This window comes from Hoplias malabaricus, chromosome 17, assembly GCF_029633855.1.
Source record: "Hoplias malabaricus isolate fHopMal1 chromosome 17, fHopMal1.hap1, whole genome shotgun sequence".
In the NCBI taxonomy this organism is placed as follows: domain Eukaryota; kingdom Metazoa; phylum Chordata; class Actinopteri; order Characiformes; family Erythrinidae; genus Hoplias; species Hoplias malabaricus.
This window is the reverse complement of record NC_089816.1, coordinates 2,978,845-2,983,351: the sequence shown is the minus strand read 5'-3', so window position 1 is coordinate 2,983,351 and position 4,507 is coordinate 2,978,845.

The window sequence follows — 4,507 nt, the reverse complement described above, 5'->3', positions numbered from 1 at the left end:
TGGGTTTCCCCCGGGTGACTGTCTGTGAGGAGTGTGGTGTGTTCTCTCTGTGTCTGCGTGGGTTTCCTCCGGGTGACTGTCTGTGAGGAGTGTGGTGTGTTCTCCCTGTGTCTGCGTGGGTTTCCTCCGGGTGACTGTCTGTGAGGAGTGTGGTGTGTTCTCTCTGTGTCTGTGTGGGTTTCCCCCGGGTGACTGTCTGTGAGGAGTGTGGTGTGTTCTCTCTGTGTCTGCGTGGGTTTCCTCCGGGTGACTGTCTGTGAGGAGTGTGGTGTGTTCTCCCTGTGTCTGCGTGGGTTTCCTCCGGGTGACTGTCTGTGAGGAGTGTGGTGTGTTCTCCCTGTGTCTGCGTGGGTTTCCTCCGGGTGACTGTCTGTGAGGAGTGTGGTGTGTTCTCCCTGTGTCTGTGTGGGTTTCCTCTGGGTGACTGTCTGTGAGGAGTAGGTTGTGTTCTCCCTGTGTCTGTGTGGGTTTCCTCCGGGTGACTGTCTGTGAGGAGTGTGGTGTGTTCTCCCTGTGTCTGCGTGGGTTTCCCCCGGGTGACTGTCTGTGAGGAGTGTGGTGTGTTCTCCCTGTGTCTGCGTGGGTTTCCCCCGGGTGACTGTCTGTGAGGAGTGTGGTGTGTTCTTCCTGTGTCTGCGTGGGTTTCCTCTGGGTGACCGACTGTGAGGAGTGTGGTGTGTTCTCTCTGTGTCTGTGTGGGTTTCCCCCGGGTGACTGTCTGTGAGGAGTGTGGTGTGTTCTCCCTGTGTCTGCGTGGGTTTCCTCCGGGTGACTGTCTGTGAGGAGTGTGGTTTGTTCTCCCTGTGTCTGCGTGGGTTTCCTCCGGGTGACTGTCTGTGAGGAGTGTGGTGTGTTCTCCCTGTGTCTGCGTGGGTTTCCTCCGGGTGACTGTCTGTGAGGAGTGTGGTGTGTTCTCCCTGTGTCTGCGTGGGTTTCCTCCGGGTGACTGTCTGTGAGGAGTGTGGTGTGTTCTCCCTGTGTCTGTGTGGGTTTCCTCTGGGTGACTGTCTGTGAGGAGTAGGTTGTGTTCTCCCTGTGTCTGTGTGGGTTTCCTCCGGGTGACTGTCTGTGAGGAGTGTGGTGTGTTCTCTCTGTGTCTGTGTGGGTTTCCCCCGGGTGACTGTCTGTGAGGAGTGTGGTGTGTTCTCTCTGTGTCTGCGTGGGTTTCCTCCGGGTGACTGACTGTGAGGAGTGTGGTGTGTTCTCTCTGTGTCTGTGTGGGTTTCACCCGGGTGACTGTCTGTGAGGAGTGTGGTGTGTTCTCTCTGTGTCTGCGTGGGTTTCCTCCGGGTGACTGTCTGTGAGGAATGTGGTGTGTTCTCCCTGTGTCTGCGTGGGTTTCCTCTGGGTGACCGACTGTGAGGAGTGTGGTGTGTTCTCTCTGTGTCTGTGTGGGTTTCCCCCGGGTGACTGTCTGTGAGGAGTGTGGTGTGTTCTCCCTGTGTCTGCGTGGATTTCCTCCGGGTGACTGTCTGTGAGGAGTGTGGTGTGTTCTCCCTGTGTCTGCGTGGGTTTCCTCCGGGTGACTGTCTGTGAGGAGTGTGGTGTGTTCTCCCTGTGTCTGCGTGGGTTTCCTCCGGGTGACTGTCTGTGAGGAGTGTGGTGTGTTCTCCCTGTGTCTGCGTGGGTTTCCCCCGGGTGACTGTCTGTGAGGAGTGTGGTGTGTTCTCCCTGTGTCTGCGTGGGTTTCCTCTGGGTGACCGACTGTGAGGAGTGTGGTGTGTTCTCTCTGTGTCTGTGTGGGTTTCCCCCGGGTGACTGTCTGTGAGGAGTGTGGTGTGTTCTCCCTGTGTCTGCGTGGGTTTCCTCCGGGTGACTGTCTGTGAGGAGTGTGGTGTGTTCTCCCTGTGTCTGCGTGTGTTTCCTCCGGGTGACTGTCTGTGAGGAGTGTGGTGTGTTCTCCCTGTGTCTGCGTGGGTTTCCTCCGGGTGACTGTCTGTGAGGAGTGTGGTGTGTTCTCCCTGTGTCTGTGTGGGTTTCCTCTGGGTGCTCCGGTTTCCTCCCACGGTGATTCAAAAGTGTCCGTAGGTGTGAGTGAATGTGTGTGTGTGTGTGTCGCCCTGTGAAGGACTGGTGCTCCCTCCAGGGTGTGTTCCTGCCTTGTGCCCAATGATTCCCCGTAGGCTCCAGACCCACCGCGACCCTGACCTGGATAAGAGCTTACAGACAAAATGAATTAATATTTTCACTGGATAAAATCTGGTAAAATAAGCTAAATAACCCTAGAGGTTTAATAATATTATTGTTACACTACTATCACAATGATTACTATTGCATACGTTGTCTAGATGTAAGATGTTTTTTCACTTGGCAAGATAAAGTTTTTGCAGTGTACACAGGGAAAGTGAATATATATGTTTCTGAGCTATGAGCTACACTCGGGTGTATGTTTTACCTGCTGGCTGTTGTATCACTTGCTGGAGGAGCTTTATTTTCATCAGAACTCCATACAATCAAAACAACCCCCCTCAACCCCACCCCAATTCAGCCCTTTATCCTCAAACATGTTCTCAGCTGCTGTTTCTACTTGATTCATAAAGCTTCATTCCTGTGCATTAAAGAGACATGTCATTAATGAGAATGTCGAAACAGGGTGAACAGAGCCTCGTATCCTCTCATAACCTCACCTCCAGACGAACCTGCGCATCCTCAAACGAGAGGTTTAGAGCTCCCCTGAATGTGATCACCCTTAAAAACTGCCCTTAAAGTCCAGCACGTATATAAGCTAGCACGCTTTTAATGTCCTCAAATAGCCGTAGCCAGATTATATTTTCCCAGTTATTATTAATATTTATTTGTTTTTCATCAGTTATCATCACTGTCAGAGCAAAACCTCCAGGACAATGCAAATAAATAAATAAATAAATACTACACAGATAGATAGCCTCTTGCTTTAATGGCAAATCATTTTACTTGTTTCAAAAAGCTGCTATTTTGCTTGAAACGAGCTAAATGAATTGCCAAATTAGCACTTTCTCTCAAGATAAAATGGCGTAAATAAATAAATAAATGAAGAAGTGAACTAGATTAATGCGTCTTTAATTTTTGGCAGTGGGATTATTTCCAATGGTACGTTCACAGTGAAACTTTCGCCCGATGTAGTGTCACCACTGATACCTTCAAGTGAACAGTAAATAAATGGAGGCTTTTGTCCTGACACTGATGATATATATTTATATTTAGATGTATGTATATGCGACTGCATTTGCACTAATGTAACACAAAGCAATGCTCCAAAGTTGTCTTGTCAGGTACCAAATATTTTGGTGTGTATGTATGCATTGAAACAGATGTCTTAGATATGACATATAGCCGCGTGTACAAATACAAACGTCTGTGTATAGAGGCCTACGATTTTGATATGAATGAACACAGTGTTTAAGCAGCATCAGTCGTTGTATGAAGTGAAGCCTGGGGTTTGTGTGAACACTCTTGTGACCTCTAAGTGGAAAAGAGTGGGATAGAAAACCCCAAGCCCACGGATATTATCTGGTGCTGGATGATGGATCCCCCACTCATCAGTGTTTATTGGCATTTATTGCGTTTGTGAGCATGAATACATTTAAACGATGTATGAGCGAACTTGCCAAGTGCCACGTTTTCTTTACTTGTTTTTGCAACTTGATGCATTTTCAGATGTTTACTCAAAGGAGAAGCGATTTTTACATTTCCTGTGTGCGTCTTTACGGGGGACAGGGAGAGGGGCTGATTTTTTAAGAGATGAGAGTGTTTTCGATATATTTTGCCATGGGAAATCTTATAGAATGGAGAGCCTGATCCTTGCAGCATTGGTTTCCTTCTCTCATTCGCTATTTTACTACATGCACACAATGTGAAATGATGTCCTGAGGAAAGCTGACCACTGTTTGACCTGCAGCTGAGCTCAGATGAATCATTTGCCTGAAGTTTGATATTGAACTGAAGTTGAATGTCAGAATAAATCAAAACCTACCAAACCAAACGGTTGCCTTGTTCAGATGTTATTGTCCATCTCCCAGACCGATGTTTTCAAAGTGTAACGAGACCTTTAGGACGCTTTAAGCCACATATGTTTGATGGATTGAGCAGAAACACACACACACACACAGCTTCTACACCTGAACACTGAGGTAATGTCAGACTAAGAAACCATCAAAACCTAATGGAGAGAACCAGACAGGAAAAATACTCTCATTTCCTGACCAGTCACTAGCTGGGAATCTCTCTTTCTCTCTCCTCTCTCTCTCTTACTCTCTTTCTCTCTCCTCTTTCTCTCTCTTACTCTCTCTCTCTCTCTCTCTCGTGTGGATGCATATGTGTGAAATAGAGCAAGGCCAAGTTGCCGTATAAGGGTGGTCTTCCTGTGTGTGTTTAACTCCCTTTAGTGTGAGGGGCAGGAAAGACAGGATGGAGGACACATTAGTAAATCAGAGTTCCCCTCTCAGCCCCTCGCCATCTTTCTGATCAAAGGTAGCCTTAGTCTCTGACCTCTGTAAAAAAACAAGTAAAAAATATGTTTAAAACACAA